The sequence below is a fragment of the Pygocentrus nattereri genome, chromosome 17, assembly GCF_015220715.1.
Source record: "Pygocentrus nattereri isolate fPygNat1 chromosome 17, fPygNat1.pri, whole genome shotgun sequence".
In the NCBI taxonomy this organism is placed as follows: Eukaryota; Metazoa; Chordata; class Actinopteri; order Characiformes; family Serrasalmidae; genus Pygocentrus; species Pygocentrus nattereri.
This window is the reverse complement of record NC_051227.1, coordinates 5,817,704-5,836,024: the sequence shown is the minus strand read 5'-3', so window position 1 is coordinate 5,836,024 and position 18,321 is coordinate 5,817,704. Positions and strand designations below refer to the sequence as shown.

Genomic DNA, 18,321 nt, shown 5'->3' with positions numbered 1-18,321 from the left:
CTCAGACTACAGCAATACACACACACTCAGCTCAGACTACAGCATCACACACACACACACGCTCAGCTCTGACTGCAGTATCACACACACACTCAGCTCTGACTACAGCATCACACACACACGCTCAGCTGACTACAGCATCACACGCACACTCAGCTCTGACTACAGCATCACACACACACACACACACACACACACACTCAGGTCTGACTACATCACACACACGCTCAGCTCTGACTACAACATCACAAACACGCTCAGCTCAGACTACAGCATCACAAACACACTCAGCTCAGACTACAGCATCACACACACTCAGCTCAGACTACAGCATCACACACACTCAGCTCAGACTACAGCATCACACACACTCAGCTCAGACTACAGCATCACAAACACACTCAGCTCAGACTACAGCATCACACACACTCAGCTCAGACTACAGCATCACACACACACTCAGCTCAGACTACAGCATCACACACGCTCAGCTCAGACTACAGCATCACACACGCTCAGCTCAGACTACAGCATCACACACACGCTCAGCTCAGACTACAGCATCACACACACGCTCAGCTCAGACTACAGCATCACACACACGCTCAGCTCAGACTACAGCATCACACACGCTCAGCTCAGACTACAGCATCACACACGCTCAGCTCAGACTACAGCATCACACACGCTCAGCTCAGACTACAGCATCACACACGCTCAGCTCAGACTACAGCATCACACACGCTCAGCTCAGACTACAGCATCACACACGCTCAGCTCAGACTACAGCATCACACACGCTCAGCTCAGACTACAGCATCACACACGCTCAGCTCAGACTACAGCATCACACACGCTCAGCTCTGACTACAGCATCACAAACACACTCAGCTCTGACTACAGCATCACACACACACGCTCAGCTGACTACAGCATCACACGCACACTCAGCTCTGACTACAGCATCACACACACACACACACACACACACACACTCAGGTCTGACTACATCACACACACACACACTCAGGTCTGACTACAACATCACAAACACACTCAGCTCAGACTACAACATCACAAACACACTCAGCTCAGACTACAGCATCACACACACTCAGCTCAGACTACAGCATCACACACACTCAGCTCAGACTACAGCATCACACACACTCAGCTCAGACTACAGCATCACACACACTCAGCTCAGACTACAGCATCACACACACTCAGCTCAGACTACAGCATCACACACACACTCAGCTCAGACTACAGCATCACACACGCTCAGCTCAGACTACAGCATCACACACGCTCAGCTCAGACTACAGCATCACACACACGCTCAGCTCAGACTACAGCATCACACACACGCTCAGCTCAGACTACAGCATCACACACACGCTCAGCTCAGACTACAGCATCACACACGCTCAGCTCAGACTACAGCATCACACACGCTCAGCTCAGACTACAGCATCACACACGCTCAGCTCAGACTACAGCATCACACACGCTCAGCTCAGACTACAGCATCACACACGCTCAGCTCAGACTACAGCATCACACACGCTCAGCTCTGACTACAGCATCACAAACACACTCAGCTCTGACTACAGCATCACAAACACACTCAGCTCAGACTACAGCATCACACACGCTCAGCTCAGACTACAGCATCACACACGCTCAGCTCTGACTACAGCATCACACACGCTCAGCTCTGACTACAGCATCACACACGCTCAGCTCTGACTACAGCATCACACACGCTCAGCTCTGACTACAGCATCACACACGCTCAGCTCTGACTACAGCATCACACACGCTCAGCTCAGACTACAGCATCACACACGCTCAGCTCAGACTACAGCATCACACACGCTCAGCTCAGACTACAGCATCACACACGCTCAGCTCAGACTACAGCATCACACACGCTCAGCTCAGACTACAGCATCACACACACACTCAGCTCAGACTACAGCATCACACACACACTCAGCTCAGACTACAGCATCACACACACACTCAGCTCAGACTACAGCATCACACACACTCAGCTCAGACTACAGCATCACACACGCTCAGCTCAGACTACAGCATCACACACGCTCAGCTCAGACTACAGCATCACACACACACTCAGCTCTGACTACGTCACACACACATACACACACGCTCAGCTCTGACTACATCACACACACGCTCAGCTCTGACTACAGCATCACACAGACACGCTCAGCTCTGCCTACAGCACCACACACACACTCTCAGCTCTGACTACAGAATCACACACACACGCTCAGCTCTGACTGCAGCATCACACACACACACACACTCAGCTCAGACTACAGCATCACACATGCTCATCTCTGACTGCAGCATCACACACACACTCAGCTCAGACTACAGCATCACACATGCTCAGCTCTGACTACAGCATCACACATGCTCAGCTCTGACTACAGCATCACACATGCTCAGCTCTGACTACAGCATCACACATGCTCAGCTCTGACTACAGCATCACACACACACACACGCACGCTCAGCTCTGACTACAGCATCACACACACGCACGCTCAGCTCTGACTACAGCATCACACACACGCACGCTCAGCTCTGACTACAGCAATACACACACGCACGCTCAGCTCTGACTACAGCAATACACAGACACTCAGCTCAGACTACAGCAATACACACACACTCAGCTCAGACTACAGCATCACACACACACACGCTCAGCTCTGACTGCAGTATCACACACACACACTCAGCTCTGACTACAGCATCACACACACACACGCTCAGCTGACTACAGCATCACACACACACTCAGCTCTGACTACAGCATCACACACACACACACACAGCTCTGACTACATCACACACACACACACACACACACACACACGCACGCTCAGCTCTGACTACAGCATCACACACACGCACGCTCAGCTCTGACTACAGCATCACACACACGCACGCTCAGCTCTGACTACAGCAATACACACACGCACGCTCAGCTCTGACTACAGCAATACACAGACACTCAGCTCAGACTACAGCAATACACACACACTCAGCTCAGACTACAGCATCACACACACACACGCTCAGCTCTGACTGCAGTATCACACACACACTCAGCTCTGACTACAGCATCACACACACACGCTCAGCTGACTACAGCATCACAAACACGCTCAGCTCTGACTACAGCATCACAAACACACTCAGCTCAGACTACAGCATCACACACACTCAGCTCAGACTACAGCATCACACACACTCAGCTCAGACTACAGCATCACAAACACACTCAGCTCAGACTACAGCATCACAAACACACTCAGCTCAGACTACAGCATCACAAACACACTCAGCTCAGACTACAGAATCACACACACACTCAGCTCAGACTACAGAATCACACACACACTCAGCTCAGACTACAGCATCACAAACACACTCAGCTCAGACTACAGCATCACAAACACACTCAGCTCTGACTACAGCATCACAAACACACTCAGCTCAGACTACAGCATCACACACGCTCAGCTCAGACTACAGCATCACACACGCTCAGCTCAGACTACAGCATCACACACGCTCAGCTCAGACTACAGCATCACACACACACACTCAGCTCAGACTACAGCATCACACATGCTCAGCTCTGACTACAGCATCACACATGCTCAGCTCTGACTACAGCATCACACATGCTCAGCTCTGACTACAGCATCACACATGCTCAGCTCTGACTACAGCATCACACACACACGCTCAGCTGGCTACAGCATCACACGCACACTCAGCTCTGACTACAGCATCACACACACACACACACACACACACTCAGCTCTGACTACATCACACACACACACTCAGGTCTGACTACAACATCACAAACACACTCAGCTCAGACTACAGCATCACACACACTCAGCTCAGACTACAGCATCACAAACACACTCAGCTCAGACTACAGCATCACAAACACACTCAGCTCAGACTACAGCATCACACACGCTCAGCTCAGACTACAGCATCACACACGCTCAGCTCAGACTACAGCATCACACACACGCTCAGCTCAGACTACAGCATCACACACACGCTCAGCTCAGACTACAGCATCACACACACGCTCAGCTCAGACTACAGCATCACACACGCTCAGCTCAGACTACAGCATCACACACACTCAGCTCAGACTACAGCATCACACACACACTCAGCTCAGACTACAGCATCACACACACTCAGCTCAGACTACAGCATCACACACTCAGCTCAGACTACAGCATCACACACACACTCAGCTCTGACTACGTCACACACACATACACACACGCTCAGCTCTGACTACATCACACACACGCTCAGCTCTAACTAAAGAATCACACACACATGCTCAGCTCTGACTGCAGCATCACACACACACACACTCAGCTCAGACTACAGCATCACACATGCTCATCTCTGACTGCAGCATCACACATGCTCAGCTCTGACTACAGCATCACACATGCTCAGCTCTGACTACAGCATCACACACACGCACGCTCAGCTCTGACTACAGCAATACACACACGCACGCTCAGCTCTGACTACAGCAATACACAGACATTCAGCTCAGACTACAGCAATACACACACACTCAGCTCAGACTACAGCATCACACACACACACACGCTCAGCTCTGACTGCAGTATCACACACACACTCAGCTCTGACTACAGCATCACACACACACGCTTAGCTGACTACAGCATCACACACACACTCAGCTCTGACTACAGCATCACACACACACACACACACACACACACACACACACACACACTCAGCTCTGACTACATCACACACACACACACACACTCAGGTCTGACTACAACATCACAAACACTCTCAGCTCTGACTACAGCATCACACACACACTCAGCTCAGACTACAGCATCACACACACACTCAGCTCAGACTACAGCATCACACACACACTCAGCTCAGACTACAGCATCACACACACACTCAGCTCAGACTACAGCATCACACACACTCAGCTCTGACTACAGCATCACACACACACACGCACGCTCAGCTCTGACTACAGCATCACACACACACACGCACGCTCAGCTCTGACTACAGCATCACACACACGCACGCTCAGCTCTGACTACAGCAATACACACACGCACGCTCAGCTCTGACTACAGCAATACACAGACACTCAGCTCAGACTACAGCAATACACACACACTCAGCTCAGACTACAGCATCACACACACACACGCTCAGCTCTGACTGCAGTATCACACACACACTCAGCTCTGACTACAGCATCACACACACACGCTCAGCTGACTACAGCATCACACACACACTCAGCTCTGACTACAGCATCACACACACACACACACAGCTCTGACTACATCACACACACACACACACACACACACACACACACACACACACACTCAGGTCTGACTACAACATCACAAACACGCTCAGCTCTGACTACAGCATCACAAACACACTCAGCTCAGACTACAGCATCACACACACTCAGCTCAGACTACAGCATCACACACACTCAGCTCAGACTACAGCATCACAAACACACTCAGCTCAGACTACAGCATCACAAACACACTCAGCTCAGACTACAGCATCACAAACACACTCAGCTCAGACTACAGAATCACACACACACTCAGCTCAGACTACAGAATCACACACACACTCAGCTCAGACTACAGCATCACAAACACACTCAGCTCAGACTACAGCATCACAAACACACTCAGCTCAGACTACAGCATCACAAACACACTCAGCTCTGACTACAGCATCACAAACACACTCAGCTCAGACTACAGCATCACACACGCTCAGCTCAGACTACAGCATCACACACGCTCAGCTCAGACTACAGCATCACACACACTCAGCTCAGACTACAGCATCACACACGCTCAGCTCAGACTACAGCATCACACACACACTCAGCTCAGACTACAGCATCACACATGCTCAGCTCTGACTACAGCATCACACATGCTCAGCTCTGACTACAGCATCACACATGCTCAGCTCTGACTACAGCATCACACATGCTCAGCTCTGACTACAGCATCACACATGCTCAGCTCTGACTACAGCATCACACACACACGCTCAGCTGGCTACAGCATCACACGCACACTCAGCTCTGACTACAGCATCACACACACACACACACACACACACACACTCAGCTCTGACTACATCACACACACACACTCAGGTCTGACTACAACATCACAAACACACTCAGCTCAGACTACAGCATCACACACACTCAGCTCAGACTACAGCATCACAAACACACTCAGCTCAGACTACAGCATCACAAACACACTCAGCTCAGACTACAGCATCACACACGCTCAGCTCAGACTACAGCATCACACACACGCTCAGCTCAGACTACAGCATCACACACACGCTCAGCTCAGACTACAGCATCACACACACGCTCAGCTCAGACTACAGCATCACACACGCTCAGCTCAGACTACAGCATCACACACACTCAGCTCAGACTACAGCATCACACACACACTCAGCTCAGACTACAGCATCACACACACTCAGCTCAGACTACAGCATCACACACTCAGCTCAGACTACAGCATCACACACTCAGCTCAGACTACAGCATCACACACACACTCAGCTCTGACTACGTCACACACACATACACACACGCTCAGCTCTGACTACATCACACACACGCTCAGCTCTAACTAAAGAATCACACACACATGCTCAGCTCTGACTGCAGCATCACACACACACACACTCAGCTCAGACTACAGCATCACACATGCTCATCTCTGACTGCAGCATCACACACACACTCAGCTCAGACTACAGCATCACACATGCTCAGCTCTGACTACAGCATCACACATGCTCAGCTCTGACTACAGCATCACACATGCTCAGCTCTGACTACAGCATCACACATGCTCAGCTCTGACTACAGCATCACACACACGCACGCTCAGCTCTGACTACAGCAATACACACACGCACGCTCAGCTCTGACTACAGCAATACACAGACACTCAGCTCAGACTACAGCAATACACACACACTCAGCTCAGACTACAGCATCACACACACACACACGCTCAGCTCTGACTGCAGTATCACACACACACTCAGCTCTGACTACAGCATCACACACACACGCTTAGCTGACTACAGCATCACACACACACTCAGCTCTGACTACAGCATCACACACACACACACACACACACACACACACACACACACTCAGCTCTGACTACATCACACACACACACACACACACTCAGGTCTGACTACAACATCACAAACACTCTCAGCTCTGACTACAGCATCACACACACACTCAGCTCAGACTACAGCATCACACACACACTCAGCTCAGACTACAGCATCACACACACTCAGCTCTGACTACAGCATCACACACACACACGCACGCTCAGCTCTGACTACAGCATCACACACACGCACGCTCAGCTCTGACTACAGCATCACACACACGCACGCTCAGCTCTGACTACAGCAATACACACACGCACGCTCAGCTCTGACTACAGCAATACACAGACACTCAGCTCAGACTACAGCAATACACACACGCTCAGCTCTGACTGCAGTATCACACACACACTCAGCTCTGACTACAGCATCACACACACACGCTCAGCTGACTACAGCATCACACACACACTCAGCTCTGACTACAGCATCACACACACACACACACAGCTCTGACTACATCACACACACACACACACACACACACACACACACACACACACACACACACTCAGGTCTGACTACAACATCACAAACACGCTCAGCTCTGACTACAGCATCACAAACACACTCAGCTCAGACTACAGCATCACACACACTCAGCTCAGACTACAGCATCACACACACTCAGCTCAGACTACAGCATCACAAACACACTCAGCTCAGACTACAGCATCACAAACACACTCAGCTCAGACTACAGCATCACAAACACACTCAGCTCAGACTACAGAATCACACACACACTCAGCTCAGACTACAGAATCACACACACACTCAGCTCAGACTACAGCATCACACACACTCAGCTCAGACTACAGCATCACAAACACACTCAGCTCTGACTACAGCATCACAAACACACTCAGCTCTGACTACAGCATCACAAACACACTCAGCTCAGACTACAGCATCACACACGCTCAGCTCAGACTACAGCATCACACACGCTCAGCTCAGACTACAGCATCACACACGCTCAGCTCAGACTACAGCATCACACACGCTCAGCTCAGACTACAGCATCACACACACACTCAGCTCAGACTACAGCATCACACATGCTCAGCTCTGACTACAGCATCACACATGCTCAGCTCTGACTACAGCATCACACATGCTCAGCTCTGACTACAGCATCACACATGCTCAGCTCTGACTACAGCATCACACATGCTCAGCTCTGACTACAGCATCACACACACACGCTCAGCTGGCTACAGCATCACACGCACACTCAGCTCTGACTACAGCATCACACACACACACACACACACACACACACACACACACTCAGCTCTGACTACATCACACACACACACTCAGGTCTGACTACAACATCACAAACACACTCAGCTCAGACTACAGCATCACACACACTCAGCTCAGACTACAGCATCACAAACACACTCAGCTCAGACTACAGCATCACAAACACACTCAGCTCAGACTACAGCATCACACACGCTCAGCTCAGACTACAGCATCACACACACGCTCAGCTCAGACTACAGCATCACACACACGCTCAGCTCAGACTACAGCATCACACACGCTCAGCTCAGACTACAGCATCACACACACACTCAGCTCAGACTACAGCATCACACACACACTCAGCTCAGACTACAGCATCACACACACTCAGCTCAGACTACAGCATCACACACTCAGCTCAGACTACAGCATCACACACTCAGCTCAGACTACAGCATCACACACACATACACACACGCTCAGCTCTGACTACGTCACACACACATACACACACGCTCAGCTCTGACTACATCACACACACGCTCAGCTCTAACTAAAGAATCACACACACATGCTCAGCTCTGACTGCAGCATCACACACACACACACTCAGCTCAGACTACAGCATCACACATGCTCATCTCTGACTGCAGCATCACACACACACTCAGCTCAGACTACAGCATCACACATGCTCAGCTCTGACTACAGCATCACACATGCTCAGCTCTGACTACAGCATCACACACACGCACGCTCAGCTCTGACTACAGCAATACACACACGCACGCTCAGCTCTGACTACAGCAATACACAGACACTCAGCTCAGACTACAGCAATACACACACACTCAGCTCAGACTACAGCATCACACACACACACACGCTCAGCTCTGACTGCAGTATCACACACACACTCAGCTCTGACTACAGCATCACACACACACGCTTAGCTGACTACAGCATCACACACACACTCAGCTCTGACTACAGCATCACACACACACACACACACACACACACACACACACACACACTCAGCTCTGACTACATCACACACACACACACACACTCAGCTCTGACTACAGAAACACACACACACACACACACACACACACACACACACACACACTCAGCTCTGACTACATCACACACACACACACACACTCAGGTCTGACTACAACATCACAAACACTCTCAGCTCTGACTACAGCATCACACACACACTCAGATCAGACTACAGCATCACACACACACTCAGCTCAGACTACAGCATCACACACACACTCAGCTCAGACTACAGCATCACACACACACTCAGCTCAGACTACAGCATCACACACACACTCAGCTCAGACTACAGCATCACACACACTCAGCTCAGACTACAGCATCACACACACTCAGCTCAGACTACAGCATCACACACACTCAGCTCAGACTACAGCATCACAAACACACTCAGCTCAGACTACAGCATCACAAACACACTCAGCTCAGACTACAGCATCACAAACACACTCAGCTCAGACTACAGCATCACAAACACACTCAGCTCAGACTACAGCATCACAAACACACTCAGCTCAGACTACAGCATCACACACACACTCAGCTCAGACTACAGCATCACACACACTCAGCTCAGACTACAGCATCACACACACTCTCAGCTCAGACTACAGCATCACACACACGCTCAGCTCAGACTACAGCATCACACACACTCAGCTCAGACTACAGCATCACAAACACGCTCAGCTCAGACTACAGCATAACAAACACGCTCAGCTCAGACTACAGCATCACACACACGCTCAGCTCAGACTACAGCATCACACACGCTCAGCTCTGACTACAGCATCACAAACACACTCAGCTCTGACTACAGCATCACAAACACACTCAGCTCAGACTACAGCATCACACACGCTCAGCTCAGACTACAGCATCACACACGCTCAGCTCAGACTACAGCATCACACACGCTCAGCTCTGACTACAGCATCACACACGCTCAGCTCAGACTACAGCATCACACACGCTCAGCTCAGACTACAGCATCACACACTCAGCTCAGACTACAGCATCACACACTCAGCTCAGACTACAGCATCACACACACTCAGCTCAGACTACAGCATCACACACACACTCAGCTCAGACTACAGCATCACACACTCAGCTCAGACTACAGCATCACACACACACTCAGCTCTGACTACGTCACACACACATACACACACGCTCAGCTCTGACTAGATCACACACACGCTCAGCTCTGACTACAGCATCACACAGACACGCTCAGCTCTGACTACACCATCACACACACACTCTCAGCTCTGACTACGTCACACACACATACACACACGCTCAGCTCTGACTACGTCACACACACATACACACACGCTCAGCTCTGACTACGTCACACACACATACACACACGCTCAGCTCTGACTACGTCACACACACATACACACACGCTCAGCTCTGACTACGTCACACACACATACACACACGCTCAGCTCTGACTACAGCAGCACACACATACGCTCAGCTCTGACTACAGCAGCACACACACACACACACGCTCAGCTCTGACTACAGCAGCACACACGCTCAGCTCAGACTACAGCATCACACACGCTCAGCTCAGACTACAGCATCACACACGCTCAGCTCTGACTACAGCATCACACACGCTCAGCTCAGACTACAGCATCACACACGCTCAGCTCAGACTACAGCATCACACACTCAGCTCAGACTACAGCATCACACACTCAGCTCAGACTACAGCATCACACACACTCAGCTCAGACTACAGCATCACACACACACTCAGCTCAGACTACAGCATCACACACTCAGCTCAGACTACAGCATCACACACACACTCAGCTCTGACTACGTCACACACACATACACACACGCTCAGCTCTGACTACATCACACACACGCTCAGCTCTGACTACAGCATCACACAGACACGCTCAGCTCTGCCTACACCATCACACACACACTCTCAGCTCTGACTACGTCACACACACATACACACGCTCAGCTCTGACTACGTCACACACACATACACACACGCTCAGCTCTGACTACGTCACACACACATACACACACGCTCAGCTCTGACTACGTCACACACACATACACACACGCTCAGCTCTGACTACGTCACACACACATACACACACGCTCAGCTCTGACTACAGCAGCACACACATACGCTCAGCTCTGACTACAGCAGCACACACACACACACACGCTCAGCTCTGACTACAGCAGCACACACACACACGCTCAGCTCAGACTACAGCATCACACACACTCAGCTCAGACTACAGCATCACACACTCAGCTCAGACTACAGCATCACACACACTCAGCTCAGACTACAGCATCACACACACTCAGCTCAGACTACAGCATCACACACACACTCAGCTCAGACTACAGCATCACACACTCAGCTCAGACTACAGCATCACACACACACTCAGCTCTGACTATGTCACACACACATACACACACGCTCAGCTCTGACTACATCACACACACGCTCAGCTCTGACTACAGCATCACACAGACACGCTCAGCTCTGCCTACACCATCACACACACACTCTCAGCTCTGACTACGTCACACATACACACACGCTCAGCTCTGACTACGTCACACACACATACACACGCTCAGCTCTGACTGCGTCACACACACATACACACACGCTCAGCTCTGACTACGTCACACACACATACACACACGCTCAGCTCTGACTACGTCACACACACATACACACACGCTCAGCTCTGACTACAGCAGCACACACACACGCTCAGCTCTGACTACAGCAGCACACACACACACACGCTCAGCTCTGACTACAGCAGCACACACACACACGCTCAGCTCTGACTACAGCAGCACACACACACACGCTCAGCTCTGACTACAGCAGCACACACACACGCTCAGCTCTGACTACAGCAGCACACACACACACACGCTCAGCTCTGACTACAGCAGCACACACACACGCTCAGCTCAGACTACAGCAGCACACACACACGCTCAGCTCTGACTACAGCATCACAGACACACACGCTCAGCTCTGACTACAGCATCACACACACACACACACGCTCAGCTCTGCCTACACCATCACACACACACTCTCAGCTCTGACTACGTCACACATACACACACGCTCAGCTCTGACTACGTCACACACACATACACACGCTCAGCTCTGACTACGTCACACACACATACACACAAGCTCAGCTCTGACTACGTCACACACACATACACACACGCTGAGCTCTGACTACGTCACACACACATACACACACGCTCAGCTCTGACTACAGCAGCACACACACACACACGCTCAGCTCTGACTACAGCAGCACACACACACACGCTCAGCTCTGACTACAGCAGCACACACACACGCTCAGCTCTGACTACAGCAGCACACACACACACGCTCAGCTCTGACTACAGCAGCACACACACACACGCTCAGCTCTGACTACAGCAGCACACACACACGCTCAGCTCTGACTACAGCAGCACACACACACACGCTCAGCTCTGACTACAGCAGCACACACACACACGCTCAGCTCAGACTACAGCAGCACACACACACGCTCAGCTCTGACTACAGCATCACAGACACACACGCTCAGCTCTGACTACAGCATCACACACACACACGCTCAGCTCTGACTACAGCATCACACACACACACACACGCTCAGCTCTGACTACAGCATCACACACACACACACACACATGCTCAGCTCTGACTACAGCATCACACACACACACACACACACATGCTCAGCTCTGACTACAGCATCACACACACACACACACATGCTCAGCTCTGACTACAGCATCACACACACACACACACATGCTCAGCTCTGACTACAGCATCACACACACACACGCTCAGCTCTGACTACAGCATCACACACACACGCACGCTCAGCTCTGACTACAGCATCACACACGCGCGCTCAGCTCTGACTACAGCATCACACACATGCGCGCTCAGCTCTGACTACAGCATCACACACGCGTGCTCAGCTCTGACTACATCACACACACACAGACACTCAGCTGACTACAGCATCAAAGATACACACACACAAAGACACACACGCTCAGCTCTGACTACAGCATCACACACGCGCGCTCAGCTCTGACTACAGCATCACACACACGCGCGCTCAGCTCTGACTACAGCATCACACACACGCGCGCTCAGCTCTGACTACATCACACACACACAGACACTCAGCTGACTACAGCATCAAAGATACACACACACACGCTCAGCTCAGACTACAGCATCACACACACAAACACACACACACACACTCTCATCTCTGACTATGGCATAACACAAACACACGTAGGCACACGCTCAGCTCTGACTACAGCATCACACACACACGCTCAGCTCTGACTACGGCATCACACACACACGCTCAGCTCTAACTACAGCATCACATCAGTGTGTCATAGGTTTGTGCGAGTAGTTTGTTTGTGTCATAGGTGTGTGAGAGTGGTGTGTGTGTCATAGGTGTGTGAGAGTAGTGTGTATGTGTCTCGTGTGTGCGTCATAGGTGTGTGTTTCATAGGTGTGTGTAAATGTTTGTGTTTCACCCCCCATAAGAAAGAACTCATGTTTAATTCATCAGACTGAAAGTGTCACACACACCCCCCTCTCACTCACTCGCTCAGCCACAGCAGTTTCATTACTCTTTTACTACAGCTTGTCTGCTGCTGCCACCCTGAGGATATTTGTTCAGCATCCAATACAGTCCAGTCCCATCTCAGAGAGAGAGAGAGAGAGAGAGAGAGAGAGAGAGAGAGAGAGAGAGAGAGAGAGAGAGAGAGAGAGAGAGTGTGAGTGAGAGAGACAGAGAGAGAGAGAGAAAAGAGAGAGAGAGTGAGAGACAGTGAGAGAGAGTGAGAGAGAGAGAGAGAGAGAGAGAGAGAGAGAGAGAGAGAGAGAGAGAAAAAGAGAGAGAGAGAAAGAGAGAGAGAGAGAGAGAGAGACAGTGAGAGAGAGAAAAGAGAGAGTGAGAGAGACAGTGAGAGAGAGAAAAGAGAGAGAGAGTGAGAGACAGTGAGAGAGAGGGAGAGAGAGAGAGAGAGAGAGAGAGAGAGAGAGAGACAGTGAGAGAGAGAGAGAGAGAGAGAGAGAGAGAGAGAGAAAGAGAGAGAGAGAGAGAGAGAGACAGTGAGAGAGAGAAAAGAGAGAGAGAGTGAGAGAGACAGTGAGAGAGAGAAAAGAGAGAGAGAGTGAGAGAGACAGTGAGAGAGAGGGAGAGAGAGAGAGAGAGAGAGAGAGAGAGAGAGAGAGAGAAAAGAGAGAGACAGTGAGAGAGAGAGAGAGACAGTGAGAGAGACAGTGAGAGAGAGAGAGAGAGAGAGAGAGAGAGAGAGAGAGAGAGAATACAAATCACAAAGGAAAAATATGAGTAAAATGATCCTCCCAACAATTTTAACTAAGCCTCTGTGGCTCAGAGTGTTTGATACCCGAGACAACAAAAGGTATTAAATGAGCTACACAACTATGGGCCCCAGCGTGGAGCTTCGCAACAGGCCTCGCCAAAGAAACTCATGGCTCAAAGTATATTACAAAATTCAAAAAGCGAACTTGAGAAATGACCGTGGAACCACATCACACACTAATAAAAACTAGGAAACTCGTGGTTAGAACCACAAATATGGATTCATTCGGAACCGACACGGACCAAACAAATTTCCGGCTGAACCAGAACTATGGGCTCCACCGTGGAGCTCCATGGCAGGCCCCACTGTAAAAACCCCTCAAACCTACAACACACACACCAAAAACTCATCTCACTCAAACTAATGCAGAATTATGGGCTAGATGATCAGCCTCACTACACAAAACGGTTCTTCAAGGGTTCTTCAGAAACCACAAACACTCAAAGAACCATATGCTTGCACGATGAAATGGTTCTTCAGACTGATGGACTGATGTGTTGGTTCTATGTAGCACCAAAAAGGGTTCTGCTATCGTTTCGCTTGTAACAATAGAATAAACCCTTTTTGGTGCTACACTGAAATATTTTCGAAAAGGTTCTGTATAGAACTCATTTATAATACATTCTAAAGCAGTTTGAAGAACCATTTCACCATGGAAAGAACGATTTAGTCATGCAGATGGCTCTGAGTGTTCATGGTTGTATGTAGAACTGCTGTCTTTCCTAAAGGACTCTGGAAAAAAGAGTTTTCGTTAGGAGTGTATAAGAACTCAAAATCTCCAGTGAACAATGCTTAACTTTTATTTACACCCTCTCTCTCTCTGGTGGAGCTCCCTGACAGGTCTCACTGTGGAGCTGCGTGATAAGGCTCGCAGAGGGGCTCTATGATGGGCCCTATGGCGGAGCTCCGCCACAGGCTTGCTTCCTAAAGGCTGGTAGGTAATAATTCACAGAGCCTCCTGGAGACGGAGATAAATGAGTGGACACTGCGGGAGTCCCTCAACTCTGCCCTGTCACACGTGTGCACACACACACACACACACACACACACACACACACACACACACACACACACAAACAAACAATGGAGAAACCTGTAGCTGGAGACACGCTAGACACACACACACACACACACACACACACACACACACTGTGTCTTGTCTCAATCCATCACAGCCCTCAGGAGGATGCAAGCGAGGGAGCGAGGCAGTGAGGAAGGGAAGGATAAGCACAGAAAGGAAGAGAGGCACAGAAAAGGATAAAGCAGGTAGGTGACAGAATGAGATCTTCACACACCTGAGCTTGAATGTTACTTATACAAACATACATTACACACACACTTTCTCTCCATAACGGTCCGATCACACAAACTCACTGTTAGAACCACATCACAGACCATAAATGGACCTATCTAGAGCCAACAAGAACAAACGCTGCAGTCTAACTCAGACCTCATGAGAACTATGGGCCCCACCGCAGAGCTCAACAATGGGCCCCGTTATAAAAAAAGTCATGGTTAGAACCACATTGCTTTTGTACCCATCCGATCATTCCCAAACAGCCCTGCCGCTCTCAAACTCATCCTGACATTCCTGAATCTGCTGTGATGTTCCTGAATCCTTCCTATTGTCCCTGACCGTTGCGGTCATTCTCCAACCTGCGCTGCTGTTCCTGAATCGTATCTATTGTTCACAAATCCGCACTGTTGTTCCCGAAACTTTCCCGTCATTCCCAAACCTGCATTGTCATTCCTGAATGCCCTCTGATGCTCCTGAACCTTTCCTGTCTTTCTAAACCTGTTGTCATTCCTAAGCCCTTCCTGTCATTCCTGTACCCTTCCTGTCATTTCTTTTATTTTCAAAACTTGCTGTCATTCCTAAACCCTTGCTGTTGTTCTTGAACCCACTCTCTCATTCTCAAACCCGCACTGTCATTCCCAAACTCTTCCTGTCATTCCCGAACCCTTCCTGTCATTCCTGAACCCACTCTGTTGCTCCCAAAACCTTCATGTTGTTCTCGAACCTGCTCTGTCGTTCCTGAACCCTTCCCATTCATTTTAATTCCTTTCTGTTCACAAAACCTTCATGTCAGTCCTGAACTATTCCTATGATGTTTAACCCACTCTGTTGTTCCTAAATCCTTCCTGTTGCTCTTGAACCCGCTTTGTTGCTCTCAAACCTGTCACTCCCAGACCCTTCCTGTGTTTTCCGAAACTGTGCTGTCATTCCTGAACCCCTCCTGCTGTTCTTAAACCTACCTAAGCCCTTTCTATCAACTTTGAACCCTTCCTGTTATTTTTGAAGTCGCTCTGTCATTCTTGAACCTGCTTTGTCATTCCCGAACCCTTCTTATCATTTCCAAACCTGTGCCGTCCTTCCTGAACTCCACTCTGCTGTTCACAAACCTATCCTGTCAGTGTCCATCCTGCTCTGTAGCTCTCAAAGCGCTCCTGTCATTTTTACACTCGTTCTGTTGCTCTCAACCCTGTTCTGTTGTTCTTTGACCTGCTCTGTCATTCATAAACCCGTTCTATCGTTCTCTTAATCGCTCTCGTTCATGTACAGGGTCCACATGACACACTGCAGTTTCTATGGTTCTCTCTGTTCTTCCCTGCCTGAGGCTAAAGAACATCACACTGTACTACAGAGAGAGAGAGAGAGAGAGAGAGAGAGAGAGAGAGAGAGAGAGAGAGAGAGAGAGAAAGAAAATGACATCTCTATCCCTCCCTCTCCTTCTTTTCTATTCTCTAATCTCTATCACTTCCCCTCTTTTTTCTTTTACTCTCTTTTCTGCCCTGTTTTCTCTCTCCCTGTTCTATTCTCTATCCCTATCCCTTTCTCTTTCCCTTTTTCTCGCTCTCCCTCTTTTCTATTCTCTCTCCTTCATTCTCTCTTGCTCTCCTTTCCCATCTCCCTTTCTTTTCTATTCTCTCTCCTTCCCCATCTCCCTTTCTTTTCTATTCTCTCTCCTTTCCCATCTCCCTTTCTTTTCTATTCTCTCTCCTTTCCCATCTCCCTTTCTTTTCTATTCTCTCTCCTTTCCCATCTCCCTTTCTTTTCTATTCTCTCTCCTTTCCCATCTCCCTTTCTTTTCTATCTCTCTCCCTTCCTATCTCTCCTTCTTCCATCTTTCTTTTTCT

The 18,321-nt window shown here is 49.7% G+C and overlaps 1 protein-coding gene across 2 annotated transcripts in view; it reads right to left on the bottom strand.

Annotated features, from left to right (window-relative positions):
* Positions 1-18,321, bottom strand: part of slc36a4 (solute carrier family 36 member 4) — a 68,011-nt gene that overhangs the window by 23,697 nt on the left and 25,993 nt on the right. The window lies entirely within an intron of this gene.